General features: G+C 47.8%; 1 long non-coding RNA gene across 3 annotated transcripts in view; it reads right to left on the bottom strand.

The window, feature by feature from the left end:
- LOC144507158 (uncharacterized) overlaps positions 1–17,855 on the bottom strand; it is a 111,091-nt gene that overhangs the window by 49,480 nt on the left and 43,756 nt on the right. The window contains exons 3-4 of one of the 3 annotated variants that reach the window (XR_013500040.1): positions 8,762–16,194; positions 3,296–5,434 (exon numbers count right to left, since the gene is read on the bottom strand). This is a non-coding gene — a long non-coding RNA (uncharacterized LOC144507158). Of the gene's footprint in view, positions 1–3,295; positions 5,435–8,337; positions 16,195–17,855 lie in introns of those variants that run through there. The other 2 variants (XR_013500041.1, XR_013500039.1) reach the window with 2 other exon arrangements.

Raw genomic sequence — 17,855 nt, 5'->3', positions numbered from 1 at the left:
CTCTCCCACTCGCCCCTTTCCCCGACTCTCCCATTCGCCCCTCCCCCGACTCTCCCACTCGCCCCTTTCCCCGACTCTCCCATTCGCCCCTTTCCCCGACTCTCCCATTCGCCCCTCCCCCGACTCTCCCACTCGCCCCTTTCCCCGACTCTCCCACTCGCCCCTTTCCCCGACTCTCCCACTCACCCCTTTCCCCGACTCTCCCACTCACCCCTTTCTCCGACTCTCCCACTCACCCCTTCCCCCGACTCTCTCACTCGCCCCTTTCTCCGACTCTCCCACTCGCCCCTTTCTTCGACTCTCCCACTCGCCCCTTTCCCCGACTCTCCCATTCGCCCCTTTCCCCGACTCTCCCACTCGTCCCTTTCCCCGACTCTCCCACTCGCCCCTTTCCCCGACTCTCCCACTCGTCCCTCCCCCCGACTCTCCCACTCGCCCCTCCCCCGACTCTCCTACTTGCCCCTTTCCCTGACTCTCCCACTCGCCCCCTTTCCCCGACTCTCCCACTCGCCCCTTCCCCCGACTCTCCCACTCGCCCCTTTCCCCGACTCTACCACTCGCCCCTTTCCCCGACTCTCCCATTCGCCCCTTTCCCCGACTCTCCCATTCGCCCCTTTCCCCGACTCTCCCACTTGCCCCTTTCCCCGACTCTCCCACTCGCCCCTTTCCCCGACTCTCCCATTCGCCCCTTTCCCCGACTCTCCCACTCGCCCCTTTCCCCGACTCTCCCATTCGCCCCTCCCCCGACTCTCCCACTCGCCCCTTTCCCCGACTCTCCCATTCGCCCCTTTCCCCGACTCTCCCATTCGCCCCTCCCCCGACTCTCCCACTCGCCCCTTTCCCCGACTCTCCCACTCGCCCCTTTCCCCGACTCTCCCACTCACCCCTTTCCCCGACTCTCCCACTCACCCCTTTCTCCGACTCTCCTACTCACCCCTTCCCCCGACTCTCTCACTCGCCCCTTTCTCCGACTCTCCCACTCGCCCCTTTCTTCGACTCTCCCACTCGCCCCTTTCCCCGACTCTCCCATTCGCCCCTTTCCCCGACTCTCCCACTCGTCCCTTTCCCCGACTCTCCCACTCGCCCCTTTCCCCGACTCTCCCACTCGTCCCTCCCCCCGACTCTCCCACTCGCCCCTCCCCCGACTCTCCTACTCGCCCCTTTCCCTGACTCTCCCACTCGCCCCCTTTCCCCGACTCTCCCACTCGCCCCTTCCCCCGACTCTCCCACTCACCCCTTTCCCCGACTCTCCCACTCGCCCCTTTCCCCGACTCTCCCACTCGCCCCTTTCCCCGACTCTTCCACTCGCCCCTTTCCCCGACTCTGCACAAACCACACAGCAGAGAGTGGGAAGGCTCAAGACAGCAGCAGCAAAGGGGGAGTAAACATGTGAAAGGAATTCACAATTTTTATTGCCATGTTTAGTTTTTAGTTGCCTAGGCCCTAAGCTGTGGCATTCCCCTCTCTACCTTTCTTCTTCCCTTAAGTTAGTTCTTAAAACCTACCTCTCTGATCAAGCTATTAATCATCTGACCTAATATCTGCTTGTATGGCTCAGTGCCATGCTAAGTTTTATAATCCTGCAAAGTGCTTGGGAGCTGGCACTGTGTCACTTGCAGGTAGATGACTCTTGGGCAGTATGACACGGTGAGCTATAGCGCCTTCTTCCCATACAGCCCTTCACTGTGCTCCTCCTCCTGGCCAGGAGTGTGCATCTGCTGAACCTCCTCCTCCATGTCCAACATCAATGTCCAATGTCCTGCTCCTATCTCAACTCCCTTGTTCACTCGCCAGGGTTTCCCCTGCCAACCTCTACTGCACAAGTGATACCAGCAACCACTCAAAGGCCCAGCCCCTCAATGTTCTCAAATGCCAGCTGCAGTGTGCCATTGCCTGAGTGGCTGAATTTAAACCTCCATTGTTCACAACTGTTGAACAACGCATCCCTTAGCAATGGCTCCCTGCTGTGGTCACAACAGCTGCATCTAGTCCTGTGTGTTTCATCTGCGGTAATAACTGGCAGTAAAAGATATCTGCTAATCACAGAGAAATATCAAATTGACATTCATTTTTTTTTCTTGCTTGTCAGGATGAAGGATGACAGAGCTGCTGAACTGAATAGTTTCCACATTTTACACCCACTGTTTGCATTAGACATTGCCAGATTTGATGAGTCCCAGGTTGGATGTCGTTCACAGCATCATTAACATTTGACTAAGAACAATGTAATGGGAAAACAAACCATCTCGTCAATTAATGTGAAATTATGGACAGATTTTGTGTTGTGGTCTATTAGGAATGAGTTGAGAGTGTTAAGTTATTTTCACGCTAGACCTAAAAAGATCTCTCGAAAGAAGCTGTCTAGCACATCTGGGATGGATTTTGGCATGTGTCCCAAAGGACGGTTGAATCTCTGCAAAGACTCTCTTGACCTTTCCTCGTAAAATTGGAAGAAAAGCTGCAGAAGGCTGAAAAATGAAGTTATCGTGTGTGGTGGACCTCAGTTGTGCCTTTGTCCTATATGGACCACCGTTGTGTGTGTTTGTCATACCTGGACACATCCCCTTCCAGTTTGGTTCCTCCCCTCAGCACCTAGTATAAAGGTGGCTGTCTCCTCCCCCTTGTTCAGTCCAGGTCGGTTAATTGTTGGGATCTGCTCCTGATTCTGTTGTGAATAAAAGCCTACACTTATATTGGCATATCGGTAGTCTTTCGCCTTATTGATAGTGCATCATCGTGTACGAGTGGACTCTACAGAAATTCACTCCGTTCCCTCCCCCCTCCCATCTCCCCCAACCCAGAACCCATACAGTGTCATTAAAGGCGTTTCTGAAGGAATCAGTGGTTTTGGCTGTTCTGTTTTTGCAGCTGTTTACGGCCTGGATGGCCAGAAGTGCGCAAGGCAAGAAACTCAATTATTTTTAACTTGCCGTTAGTTAAGTCAGCCTGCACACCACGTCATGACCAATAGGGCAGATGGGATAGGAAGCCTCCCGGAATTTGATACTGCTCTGCGAACTAGTCATTGTGCAAGGCCAGCCCATGTTTGCTCAGCCCTGGATTCCCCCCCCCCCCCCCCCCCCCGCTCCCCCCGCCCCCTGCCCCCACCTCCACCCTATGGTTTCTCCTCGGCCCCGCGCCCTCAAGACAATCGTGCTGGGTGCAAAACGAGCTGCTGTATCATTATTGCCCACTTTGCACAAACTGCCTCAGACCAATTTCACCCCCGTTGATGTTTCAACTTTGCTTCAAAATGTTTTTCAGAGTTTTAAAATAAATTTCCAGCCGAGGACAGTTCAGGATCATACAAAAATTTCAATAGGAATGGCTTTTAATGGCTCATTAAAAATATATTACAAAGACACATGGAACATATCAGGAAAACTCTAGTTCAGTAAAAGCCATGGACTCATGGATTTGATTTGTTGCTTTATTGAACCACAGCCAGGCAAAGCTGGTCGGGAGGAACCTCTTTAACAATCTTTCATGCATGAACAGACTTTATTTTTTGGAAAGAACTGAACTGAAATGTATTTTTCGGAAATATTGACTTATTTTTCTTGGAATGTTTTTGGAAAAATCTGAATGCTGTCTGTGAATCTTTGGTGCCAACGCTCTTTTGTGTAAAACACACGCCCATATTTCAGATTTTGAATGGAGGAAAAACATACTATCTGAGAGTAGTATGCTCTCTCTGCCCTACTCCCACGGCACACATGGCTTTCAAATGTACATGAAGAAGTTGGCTATGTGCCCATGCAAGAGCTACAATACAGCCTAAAAGCTAAAGATGTTTGGCTTGCATGGTTCCTGGAGTTGCTGGGGAGGTGTTCGAGGTGAGCGAAGCATTAGAGTGACTTCAGGTGCGTTTCGAAAAACAAAGAGCATTCAATTTCTGGGATCTTTGAAAAATGATTTTCAGCTTAGCACCATGTGTGTATAATACAGCTCCTCCCCCGTCCCAATTCTGAACAATTTTAAGAGGCAAAGGATGAATAAATATACTCAAAGGTTTACGCAAATAAGTAAAAATCTACAAGAAAATCACTTGGAGTTAGATAATTTTAGGGAAGGCAAGGAAATTCTCATAGGAACAGGAGGAGGCCATTCAGCTCCTCGAGTCTGCTTTGCCATTCAATAAGATCATGGCTGATCTGTGGCCTAAACTCCATGTACCTGCCCTAGGCCCATATATCCCTTGATACCCCTGCTCAATTTAAATTTGTCTATCTCAGACTTAAACCTAACAACTTAACCAGCACATACCGCCGTTTGAAGAAGAGAGTTCTAAACCTCCACCACTCTCTGCGCGTAGAAGTGTTTTCTAACATCTCTCCTGAATGACTTTAGGTGGCACAGTGGTTAGCACTGCTGCCTCACGGCTCCAGGGGCCCGGGTTCGATTCCCGGCCTGGGTCACTGCCTATGCGGAGTCTGCATGTTCTCCTTGTTTTTCCTCCGGGTGCTCTGGTTTCCTCCCACAGTCCAAAGATCATAGGATCCTACAGTGCAGAAAGAGGCCATTCAGCCCATTGAGTCTGCACCGCAATCCCATAACTCCATGTATTTACCCTAGCTAGTCCCCTGACACAAAGTGGCAATTTAGCACGGCCAATACACCTAATCGTCACATCTTTGGACTGTGGGAGGACACCAGAGCATCCGGAGGAAACCCACACAGACACGGGGAGAATGTGCAAACTCCACACAGACAGTGGCCCATGCAGGGAATTGAACCCAGGTCCCTGGCGCTGCGAGGCAGCAGTGCTAACCACTGTGCCACCGTGCCGCCCATATGGCCTGCTCAATTGCCCGTTGGTGTCCCAGGAATCATGGGTTAGGGGATTACAGGGATAGGGCCTAGGATGGATTGTTGCCGGTGCAGATTCATTGGCCAAGTGGCCTCCTTCTGTACTATAGGGTCTCTATGATTTCTATGACTTGGCCATAATTTTTAGGTTATGGTCCCTGGTTCTAGAGCCTTCAAATATTTGCACATGTTAACTCCCGATCTTGATCACCCTCTGGTGATAATCCAGAGATTTTTGAAATCATTAATTGGTTTAAGTGGGTTTTTTTTCAGCTCTGCTTTGCCCTGTCTTGCTTTGTGTGGAATGTAAAGCATACTTTAATCCAGAGCCTAGAATCTCAGATTTATTTTAATAACAAGGTGTTTCTGAAACTCAACATTAAAGCATTGCATATTCCACTGTGCATGTTCAAAGAGATTTGGCACAAAAATATAGATCAAATGGCACTTCTAAATGTAAATAAGCTTTTGAACTCTATGTACAATAGATAAGAACCATTCCTGTCCTTGGCTTGCATCCATTAACTAACGATATTTTCTTTTTTAGAGCAATTCAAAAAGAATTCCAGTGACTTGTTCTCTTCCCCAAAGCCCTATGTTGTCCCACTCTTCTCTTTACATGTTCCTGGGAAAATAAGGGTTTAAATTAAGTGAAGGAGCAAAGGGATCGAGACATATAGATACACAAATCACTTAAATGACGCAGGTTAATTAAGGCTTTTGAAAAAAATAGTTGGCAGAGCACTTGGATTCATTCCTAGGGGGACAGAATTGAGAAGCTGCGAAGTTATGTTAAATTGACATAGTGCGATCAGATTTGGAGTACAGTGCACAGTTCTCATCTCTATATATTATAAATAAAGTATAGAGGCACTGGTGCACATGCAAGGAAGATTTACGCAAGGTTACCAGAACTAAGATGCGTGATATATGTCTATATATTGTATGTTGGGATTTGGGGTGCAGACTGCCCCTTTAAGAGTAGGGATCAGGTGACCTCTGGGCAATTATCTCCTGGTTAAAGTCCAACAGGTTTATTTGGTAGCAAAAGCCACTAGCTTTCGGAACAGGCTGTTCCTTCGTCAGGTGGGTGGGAGTTCTGATCACAAACAGGGCACAAAGACACAAACTCAATTTACATGAATAATGATTGGAATGTGAGTCTTTAGAGCTAATCAAGTCTTAAAGGTACAGACAATGTGAGTGGAGGGAGCATTAAGCACAGGTTAAAGAGATGTGTATTGTCTCCAGACAGGACAGCCAGTGAGATTTTGTACATCCAGGCACGTTGTGGGGATTACAGATAGTGTGACATGAACCCAATATCCCGGTTGAGGCTGTCCTCATGTGTGCGGAGCCTGGCTATCAGTCTCTGCTCAGCGACTCTACGCTGTCGTGTGTCGTGAAGGCCGCCTTGGAGAACGCTTACCCGGAGATCAGAGGCTGATGAGGCATTCGGCCTCTGATCTCTGGGTAAGCGTTCTCCAAGGCTGCCTTCACAACACATGACAGCGCAGAGTCGCTGAGCAGAGACTGATAGCCAGGTTCCGCACACATGAGGACGGCCTCAACCGGGATATTGGGTTCATGTCACACTATCTGTAACCCCCACAACTTGCCTGGATGTGCAAAATCTCACTAGCTGTCCTGTCTGGAGACAATACACATCTCTTTAACCTGTGCTTAATGCTCCCTCCACTCACATTGTCTGTACCTTTAAGACTTGATCAGCTGTAAAGACTCACATTCCAATCATTATTCATGTAAATTGAGTTTGTATCTTTGTGCCTTGTTTGTGATCAGAACTCCTACCCACCTGACGAAGGAACAGCCTGTTCTGAAAGCTAGTGGATTTTGCTACCAAATAAACCTATTGGACTTTAACCTGGTGTTGTTAGACTTCTTACTGTGTTTACCCTAGTCCAACGCCGGCATCTCCACATCACAATTATCTCCTCCCAGTGTGGGACCCTGTTGGGCAGTTTTAGACTTGACTGTGAATCAGTGCACGCCTTAAATAAAGAGCTCCCAGTGTTCAAGTTATCAAGCCTATCTCGTGATTCTTTAAGTTTATTTATTAGTGTCGCAAGTAGGCTTACATTAACACTGCAATGAAGTTACTGTGAAAATCCCCTAGTCCTCACACTCCGGCGCCTGTTCGAGTACACTGAGGGAGAATTTAGCATGGCCAATGCACCTAACCAGCACGTCTTTCGGACTGTGGGAGGAAACCAGAGCACCCGGAGGAAACCCACGCAGACACGGGGAGAACATGTAGACTCCGGACAAACAGTTAACCCAAGCTGGGAATCAAACTCAGGTCCCTGGCGCTGCGAGGCAGCAGCGTTAACCACTTAGTCCATCAGGCCATACATAATAGGAGGTTATACAGTTCGGGGAATATTGAACAGGCATTTTGTAGCACTTTTCTCCAGAAAAAGAGAAGGTTGAGGGATAATCTGATTGAGTTCACTGGGATTATGAAAGGCTTTTGGCAAGAAAGATATTGATATGTTTCCACTTAGCGGGTGAAGCAAAATCAAAAGTGAATAGGAAATTTAGGAAAACCCTTTTTCCCCAGTAGTAGCAAGCCCCTTCAAGGGGTGAGTACCCAGATGGTCATGTGACCCGATTGCCCAGTGGGACTGGAGCTTGTGAATGCCAAGGCTGAGTGCAGACTTTTAACATCAGAATCAATCCCAGAGCTAATGGAGAAGACACATATTGAAGCACTCTGTACATAATTTGAGTGAGTTCATAAATAGTTGCTGTTAACTTGGTGATCACCAATTATTACGATTATCACACCCAGAAAGGTGTTGGGATGTAAATTGTGCTCCCTCAAGGAGTAGTTGGTGTGAATAGAATGGAGGCGTTTAAGGGCAAGCCAGATATGTACATTAGGCAGAAATGAATATAAGGTTATGCTGATAGGGTTAGATGAAGAGGGGTGGGCGGATCGGCTCATCAGGAGCTTAAACATTGACAGAGATCAGTGGGGCTGAATGGTCTGTTTCTGTGCTGCATATTCAGTTCAATTCTATGGAAATGATGCAATTGTCTCTGTTTTAACCATTCTCAGTAACCAAGCATTCCGCAACCTCAAATCTCAAGGAAAGAAACTTCTCTTCCTAATCTCTCACTTCACTTTCTTAATGACCATTTTAAAGTGATGATTCCTTAGCACTCACTGTCACCCCCTGCCCCCCCGATAACATTTCCCTATTCATCCAATCACAACCCTTGCAATTTGGAAAAACCTTTATGAATCTCCTCCTGCCCTTCTCGGCTCCAATGGAAATAATGGCAGCAAGACTGATGATGCAAGAAGACTACATGGAAGTTATGACGCTAACGTACTCGATGCAACAGTCACCCCAAGCGAAATGCGCTGTGCCTCATGAGGATGAAGCTCAGCCATCAGGAATAGCGGCACCAAAGCCCATGGTAAGTCTGGAGGGTGGTTGGGAGAGGGGGAGTGGGGGGGGGGGGGGGGGGGGGAGGAGGAAGAGTGGGGGAGTGGGGGGGGGGGGGGAGGAAGAGTGGGGGAGTGGGGACGGAGTGAGGTGCTGGGGGTGCAGTGGAAAAAGCCTTCAGCTGGCAAACTCAAAAGACAGGAGGAGCACTCCTGCTCATTCTAGCTGCACATTTAGGTAACGAACATCCTTTAGGTAGCAGCCTCCATTGTCTCTGTGAAGTATCACCCTACATTCTGCCGTCAGACACAATCCAATCTAGCAAGGAGACCTGAAATCAATGTAGGTCTTTCATTTGGACAGAGTCTAACCCTTGTATCTGACAGGTCCTGTGTGATGACTAATCAAAATGGCTACCAGAGCACCTGCCGCCCTTTTTGGTTACATGCAATCAGCACCTTTATCTTTTCAACCAATTTTGTTAGAAAATCACGTGCAGCAAGGCCCAATCCTGCCTCCTGAAGCATCCTGAGTACCTTACTGATGATAGCATCCTGATATGTTGGATGTTATGTAGCTTTAATGGACTTTGGATGATTGAGCATCCATCGTTCTTCACCTTGTACCCCCTGGGAGCAGTTTTTAACTGCCAACCACCTGTTCATTGCCTGAAAAAGAAGTGAAGATCAATTGAATATTGTGGGGGGAGGAGAGGTGCAGATAGCCAGCCCTTTGATAAAAGTGGACAAGTAATCCCCCTGCCTGAAACTAGCTACTCGGCCTCCCATCTTACATCCTCTGTGAACAGAAGCTCATCAAAACTCTGCTGTCCATGTCCGAACTCACAGCAAGTCCGGTTCACATATCACCCGAGTTCTCACTGGTCCCATAAATGATGCCACTATTTTCATAATCTTGTTTTCATATCCGTCCATGGGTTTCTCCTTTCCTATTTCTGTAATCTCCCTCTCAACCCTCTGAGATATTTGCACTTCTCTAATCCTGACTTCTTGAGCAGCCTGACTCTAGTCACTCCACAATTAGTCACTGTGCCTTCACTGCCTGCGCCTTAATCTCAGGCCTTCCCTCCGTAAACCTCACCACGTTTTGTTTCTTCTTTAAGATGCTCCTTAAAACCTACTTCATTGAATCTCTACAGTTCAGAGGAAGGCCATTCAGCCCATTGAGTCAGCAACAACTCTCCAGCAGAGGATCCCACGTAGGCCCTTTCCCATAACCCCACGTATTTACCCCGCTAATCCCCCTATCCTACACATCTTGGGACATAAGGGATAATTTAGCATAGCCAATCCACTTAACCCACACATCTTTGGACTGTGGGAGGAAACCGGAGCACCTGGAAGAAACCTACACAGACACGAGGAGAACGTATAAACTGCACACAGACAGCTACCCAAGGCCTGAATTGAACCCTGCTCCCTGGCACCATGAGGCAGCAGTGCGAACCATTGTGCCACTGTGCCGCCCACTTCCTTGACTACGGTTTTGGTCATCTATCCTAATATCTTCTCCTGGTCCAAATTTTGTTCAGTAAAGCTCTGTGAAGCACCTTGCAATGTTTTACCATGATTAAGGTACTGTATAAATGCAAGTTGTTGTTGTTTAAATATGTCAATCAGGATTCTCCGTGAGTGGAGTGACGTTGAAATCCAATGCTCAGGTAGAAACAGGGGAACATTAGTCATGCTCCTTGCTGTACTGGGCACTGAGCAGCCTAATTGAGGGCACCAGAGAGGCTCTGATCCTCCTACAGATGGCTTACTACAGCAGGTATGCCCACATGGCAGCCACAGCTCATGAGGTCCAGGCTCTTTCCAGTTACAATTGAAAGGCACTATTTATAAAATACAGCCATGGTCAACAGTAGAAATGACTAATCTGCATATAAGTGAGTGGCCCAGTGTGCCCAGCTGCAGCATGTGTCAAATGTTGAAAGAACTAACATTCCATCTGCCTTATTCCATTAACATGTGCACTCAGCCAGCAGAGCCTGGTTATTGACATTGTAAACAAAGGACGGGGCTGGGAGACTGAATGCCCAGTGGGGCAAGACTGAGAGAAGGAAAAGCTCAGCAAGTGCAGCACAAGAACAACGTTATATAAAAGCGGTTGCATGTTTTACTGTCATAAAGGCCACAAATATAAATCAGAATGAAGCCTGCACGTTGAGGAGGTCATCAAAATTCTACTGCTTTGTCGGCTTTCAAGCCTGAGTAATGCAAACACTGGGGGTGATTCTCCCAGCTCGATGCCCTGCTCTAGCAGCGGGCCAGGAAACTCAAGCGGAGGCCATTTAGTGGGCTCCCCGCTGGGCGCCACGGCCTCCAGCCGCCGGATTTCCGGTGCCCTCAGCCACGCACCAGAAATTGGCGCAGAGCTGTATAAATTATCCAATTATTGATTTCCATGTAATTAGTGGGCTCGGGACTGAAATCTCCGCGCCCACTAGCCTCTCCCACCCCGCCAGGAGTGGTTCACTCCAGCGGGGTTTACAGTAGCTCCCTACTAGCGGGGAGCTTGCGGCCCGATCCCGCTGGAGTAAAGAGAGGCCATGGAAGCCTGTATAGGGTCGGGGGTAAAGGGGGATTGCCCCCTGGGCATTGCCAGTTTGGCAGTGCCAGCCTGGCCCCCTGGCACTGCCTAATGCGCACCTTGACACTGCTCACCAGGCATCGTGCAGTGCCAAGGGGGCAGGGGCCAGAGTGGGTGGGCCAGAGAGGGGCGGGGCCTATGTGGGGGAGATTGGTGGTGGTGGGGGTCCCACTGCCACTCTGCACTCAGTGGTGACAGAGGGAGGGAGGCCAGCAATTGGGGCTGGCCATTGAGGTGGGGAAGGGGGTGTCAGGGCTGCGAGGGGGGGCGTGACTGTGGGGCGGAGTCATGACTGTGGGGGAGGGGGGAGAATTGCAGGGGGTAGGGTCGGGGTTGCAGATGGGGTGGGGATCGGGATTGCCGGGGGGAGATCAAGGCGGGCCGGGAGAGTGTTGGGGCTGGCCTGAACACATCTGGGAGCCCAGTGATCGGGGAGTCGGAGAGGCAGCGATAGGGGGTTGCTGTGCAGGCCAGCGATCGAGAGGCTGGCAGTGCAGGGCTACTGTGCATGCGCTGATCTCAGCGCTGACAGATCGGTGTATGCGCAGTGACCCACTCAGCGCTATGCTGCCGCCCTCTCCAGCAGGTATAGGCCCCGCCAACTGATTTTCAATGGGATTCACGCTAGTGCACTCTGCAGCGCACAGAGTGTGGGAGATTCATTTTGAAAATCCCGCTGAAAAAACCAGCAGGATTTACTCCAGTTTTTACACAAATTCGGCACGTCTAATTTTTTTGGGAGAATCCCACCCCGTTTCTCATCCCAAGACAGTCATTCCTGAAACCCGGGCTGTGGAGGGTGGCAGGGGGAATCCGATGGATGGCGCATTGGGGTGAGTTGGAATCCCACCTAACCTTGGGTGAGCAAACACCCAGATTTCTTGTTAATATAGTGAGTGTGCGCCTGCCCGTTGCTTTGGCACGGGGAAGCAGGCAGGCTGCCAATTATCATGGCACAATTTCTGGCAGGTCTGCCATGGCCTAAACTGGATTGGTGCCGCTCAGGGTTGGGGTTTCCCAGTGCCATTCTCCTTTTGAACAGTTGGTGAAGAGTTATCTCCACAGTAATGAACCATAGGGCAACCTTCAGACTTTCAGGTGATTCACTGGAGCTCTTTGTAGGGAAGGGAAGGACTTGAGGAGGGCACTGCCAAAGCTGCAGGACATTCCTAAGGCCACGACCAAGCAGGTCGGGACAGAGCAGCACAGGCCCAGGACACAGCTTCACTGTAAGAAATGGTACAGCAAGGGGAGTCTCACTCTTCATTGTTCCAGTTTCCTCCACAAAACTTGCCAACATTCCTTACGTTAAAGCATTAATGTAACGTTGTTGTTGTTTAAATATGCAAATCAGGATTCTCCATAAGTGGCGTGGCGTTGAAATCCAATTCTCAGGTAGAAACGGGGGAGCATTAGCCATGCTCCTCGCTGTACCGAGCACTGAGCAGCCTAATCGATGGCCCGTCACTGGCAGCTACTCACAAAACAGCCCAGAAAACTTTGAATTTACTTTTCAAAGGGACTAGATCTGTTATTGTCCTGTTAGAGACCCCCAGCACCCAGAGAGGCTCCAATCCTCCTACAGATGGCTTACAATAGCAGGTATGCCCACGTGGCGGCCACAGCTCATGGACCTACATGAGTGTCTAGAATGGCATTCATCCCCACTCTCTTAAGTCCAGCGACACAAACCTGAACAGTTATAGGGGACAACTGGTTTAGCCATTCACAGCCACATCAGGACGGATCACCATAAGCACCATTGGCTCAGCCTCACCTCCAACAATATGTGTGAGGAGCACATGGACTACTTTGTCACCAAAATTGAGACCATCTGATCATCTCTTGTCCCTCACTTCCACAAGTCCACTAGGTCAAGCTTCCTCTAAGGGTTCCCCTGCACAAAGCCAACACTGGAATCTCCCTATCTCCCCTCTTGCCCTCTCTGGGCTTAGCTTGTCCATAACTCCTACCCTTTCAACCCTATCAAGCGGCACAGTGGTTAGCACTGCTGCCTCACAGCGCCAGGGACCTGGGTTCGATTCCCAGCTTGGATCACTGGTCTGTGTGGAATTTGCACGTTCTCCTTGTGTCTGCGTGGGTTTCCTCTGGATGCTCTGGTTTCCTCCCACAGTCCAAAGATGTGCGGGTTAGGTTATTTGGCCATGCTAAATTGCCCTTTGTTATCAGGGGGATTAGCAGGGTGGTAACGGCGATAGGGCCTGGGTGGGATTGCTGTCGGCGCAGGTCAATGGGCTGAATGGCCTCCTTCTGTATTGTAGGGATTCTATGATTCTATTCTCATTAAACTACTGACTGCCCAACCTCCCTGTCTCTTATGTGAGCTGACATTACTAAATGTTCACTCTCTTAAGGCTCTGTCCCTCTCTCTTTCAAATCTGCTGCCATCACCACTCTCCTCAAAAAAAAACTTACTCCCTCAATCCTTGCAAACTACTGCTCCATCTCCAAACTGTCTTTCCTCTCAAGTCTTTGAATGTGCTTCACCTCCCAATCTCATGCCCAATTCCATGCTTGAATCCCTCCAATCAACTTTCTGCTTTCACCACTTACAACAGAGGTCCTTTTCAAAACCACTGATGTCGTCCTATGTGACCATGAACATGATAAACTATAATTCCTTGACCTTCTTGACTTAGTCTGCATTCAGTACTAGATGTGCAGAAACTATTGTCTTCGGTCTCCACCACAAACTCTCATCACTGACTCCATCCAGTTCCCCAGCAACTGCCAGGGAGTTGACCCTGACTCATGGCGTGGTCACCCTTGCTACTCACAAGTTCAGCTGGCTGCCTTTCTGACATCCTAATGGCAACATGAATACAGTCAATGGTGTCCTGAACATGGAGCTGGATTTCGCGGCCCTCCTGCTGGCAATGTTTTTGGCAGGGTGAGGCATGTAAAGTATGAAGGATGGCAAGCCCACCACCTTCATGCCCACCTCCCAGCTGTCCCCCCTATAACAAGGTAAGTGGGAGGGCGCTAAAAGAAGGAACCTGCTTGCCATTTACGAATAATTGACAGTCAATTGAGCTTGTTTCCAAGCTATTTCACTGGAATAATATGCTATCTGTGCCATAATAATAGCTGGCATGAGCAGGAAGGCAAGAGTGGGCAGATCTTTTTTGTTAAGGAAATTGCTTAAAAGGAGGGTAGGAAAGGGAGGTGGGTAATCATCAACAGGGGTGCCCTGTGCAAGTTAATGTGTTCCTCCCTGCCTGACCTCTAAAACTCGCACTCCCAATTCCCTTCCATCCCTTCCTGGGTTCTCTAATTCCTCCCTGTCCATTACCCCCGCTTGCCACTCTCAAGATTCCATGTCCGCTTCATCCATGGGCCTCCTTGTAGTCCCAGCAGTGCCCATTGCTGAGTTCTGCTTAGACTGCTGGAGTTGCTGAGGCCAATCGGTCCAATGCACTGCTCTTCAGGTAAATCCAACTAGGTGACTCATGGCACAATCACCCTATGTATGACCTCCTAAGAGCAATCCCAATAGTCTGCTATCTTCTTAAATGTCCCATGCTACTAATGTTTGCTAAAGTTGTTGCTATTTTTTACTCTCATCCAAAAAACTGATAATAATCACCAATGATAAGCAGATAATTGAAGGTAATCTTATTTTTTTTAAAGAAAACAAAACAGTTCATGATATCCTCTTTTTTCCACATTGTATCACAATGATTCCTTATAAGATTTCATTTGATTTGTGACAGTAATTTACCTTTACCTTCATTTAGCAGAATTCCTGCATTCAACCTCTCATGGTTTTAAAACACAGCAAGTTGTGCTTTCCAAAGCATCTTTATTCCACTCGATCTGTTCAGTTTCTTCACTCACCATTTACTTCCTGTGCTGTGTGTGCGGTAAAAGGGGAGTTACCACGACAAATTGATTGAATCATCGGAAACGCTATTATTGAACTCTAGTGGAATTTGTATATGTCAAGAGTTTGACTGCAAAAAAAGTTCCCCAGAAATAATCTTCATTCAATATTTTAAAAATGGAATTTGAATTCTAGATGCCTGTTCATAAGTTGACATTTGAAGCCTTAAAAAAAACTCCTTTAAAAAAAAACTCCTTCAAAAAAAACCAATCATTAATATGAACCGTGTGGCACGGGTGTGTATGTGGTTCGCCATTTTGAAATGCCATTGGCAACTGATGCAGAGTGGGCATGTCCTGAACTTGCATGCATTGCTGTAACATAGCCTGTTTAATCCCTTGCACCCAGTTATAAGGTACTGGCATATAAAACATTGAGGCTGGCTACTAATGGGGACACGAAGACAGAAGGCCCCAAATAGTTTTGTTTAACGACCCTGTGGCTTTCCTGCCGCTATTGAGACTGAGGCGGAGGCTGTCACACCTAGTTTGTTTTTTCTCATTGTTTATGGGATGTGGGAGTCGCTGGTTATTGTCCATCCCTGAGGATGTTAATCACATCGCTGTGGATCTGGAGTCACATGTAGGCCAGGCCAGGTAAGGACAGCAGGTTTCCTTACATTAGTGAACCAGATGGGTATTTACGACAATCGCCAATGGTTTCATGGTCACTTTTTCATTCCAGATATTTTATTGAATTCAAATTTCACCATCTGCCATGGTGGGATTTGAACCCAGGTCCCCAGACCATTACCCTGGGTGATCTGGACACCTGAAAACTTGAAGCTCTCGACCCTTTCTACTTCATCCCCATTGATGTAGACAGGGGCGTGTTCTCCTTTACGCTTCCTGAAGTCGATGACAATCTTCTTCGTTTTGTTGACATTGAGGGAGAGATTATTGTTGCCGCACCAGTTCACCAGATTCTCTATCTCATTCCTGTACTCTGTCTCATCATTGTTTGAGATCCGACCCACTACGGTGGTGTCGTCAGCAAACTTGAAAATCGAATTGGAGGGGAATTTGGCCGCACAGTCATAGGTGTATAAGGTGTATAATAGGGGGCTGGGAACACAGCCTTGTGGGGCACTGGTGTTGAGGATGATCGTGGAGGAGGTGTTGATGCCTATTCTTACTGATTGTGGTCTGTGAGTTAGGAAGTTCAGGATCTAGTCGCAGAGGGAGGTGCCGAGGCCCAGGCCACAGTGTTTGGAGATGAGTTTCGTGGGAATAATAGTGTTGAAGGCTGAGCTGTAGTCAATAAATAGGAGTCTGACATAGATGTCCTTGTTATCTAGGTGTTCCAGGGTTGAGTGCAGGGCCGGGGAAATGGCATCTGCTGTGGACCTGTTGCGGCGGTAGGCAAACTGTAGTGGATCCAGGTAGTCCGGGAGGCTGGAATTGATTCGTGCCGTGACTAACCTTTCGAAGCACTTCATCATGATGGATGGAACTTGGAAAGAGAAGAAAAACCACAAAATCACATCCTAAATTCCACTGAGAGCAAAGCTGGGGAAGAAAATATTGACCGAGAAGCTCGTTTTCTAAAATATTGGACCTGGGTCAGAAACAGTATGAGATACAACTTGTATTATAAGCCTAAACCTGCTCTCTGCCAGGTATGATTCCAGACACAGAACGTATCTCCACTGATTCCAATTTTACTAGAGCTTCTTCATCCTCAATAAAATGTCTCGATATCAAGGACTTTCACTTCCACCTCACCCCTGGGATATCAGGTCTTGTGTTAATGATTGCACTAAGGTTGCAATGAATGTGCAAAGTTACTAAAAGACATTATGGTTATCATGAATTCTAAGGTTTACACTGCCATATATAGAAACTTGGAAGAGTACTTCGTTAGCTGACAAATTTACACTAATGTATGCAACAGTACATTTCACAACACCTTCCATGTTTTTAAATTTAATCTACCAGATTGCAAAACAGTTCCTTGACATTCTATAATCACAATGTCACTTTGGAGCTTCATCAGCTGAATCGGAAAGTGAAAGAAGCAATTGCACAGCACAGCCTACAAAAATATGAAATTACTTTTACCGCCTTCACTAAGAAATATTGTCACCTTGCAGCACGGGCTCTTAAACCTGCAAACCTCAAGCTGGGTGGTGCTGGTTGCAACCAATCTCAGTATCATCGGAGTGGTATTAGTGAGTAGGTGCCAGTTATTTGAACTGTTGACAACTCCTTCCATCACTTTACCGATGATTGAGAGTAGGCTAATAACTACCTGTAAAAATATCTGAGTTATGTTGTCTACATTAGTGTAAATTTGTCAGCTAGTGAAGTACTCTTCCAGGTTTCTATATATGGCAGTGTAACCCTTAGAATTCATGATAACCACAATGTCTTTTAGTAACTTTGCACATTCATTAATTGACCAATAGTCAATCATACAAAGGCTAAAATATAAGTGCAACAAGTTCAGATTCACCACGTCCTCCAGCCTACTCTCTACTGTTAAGTCATTCAGTTCTTATTTCCTATATTGGGTGCATCTTAGTCATGTGGTTACACAAAAATATATATTTGCATCACCCTTAAGGGGAAAACTGTGTGAGCGACACTTATGGGCGTAAACCCAAATATAAAGAGGAACTATTTGGAGAGTGGTTGTAAATCTTTTGGGAATAAACTTACTTTAGCTGCTTATTGGGTTAGGTTATCTTAAGCTTGAGGTTTGCAGGTTTAAGAGCCTGTGCTGTGAGGTGATAATATTTCTTAGTGAAGGAAGGAAAAGCAATTTCATATTTTTGTAGGTTATCTTCTGCGCTGTACAATTCTTCTTTCACTTTCTGATTCAGCATGAATAACCTCCAAAGTGACATTGTGATTATAGAATCATAGAATCCCTACAGTGCAGAAGGAGGCCATTCGGCCCATCAAGTCTGTACTGACCATAATCCCACCCAGGCCCTATTCCCGTAACCCAATGCATTTACCCTGCTATTACCCCTGACATTAAGGGTCAATTTAGCATGGCCAATCCACCTAACCCGCATATCTTTGGACTGTGGGAGGAAACCGGAGCATACGGGGAGAATGTGCAAACTCCACACAGACAGTGACCCGAGACCGGAATTGAACCTAGGA

Source organism: Mustelus asterias, chromosome 18, assembly GCF_964213995.1.
Source record: "Mustelus asterias chromosome 18, sMusAst1.hap1.1, whole genome shotgun sequence".
In the NCBI taxonomy this organism is placed as follows: domain Eukaryota; kingdom Metazoa; phylum Chordata; class Chondrichthyes; order Carcharhiniformes; family Triakidae; genus Mustelus; species Mustelus asterias.
Note: the sequence above shows the minus strand (reverse complement) of the source record. Positions and strands in the feature narration are given on the sequence as shown.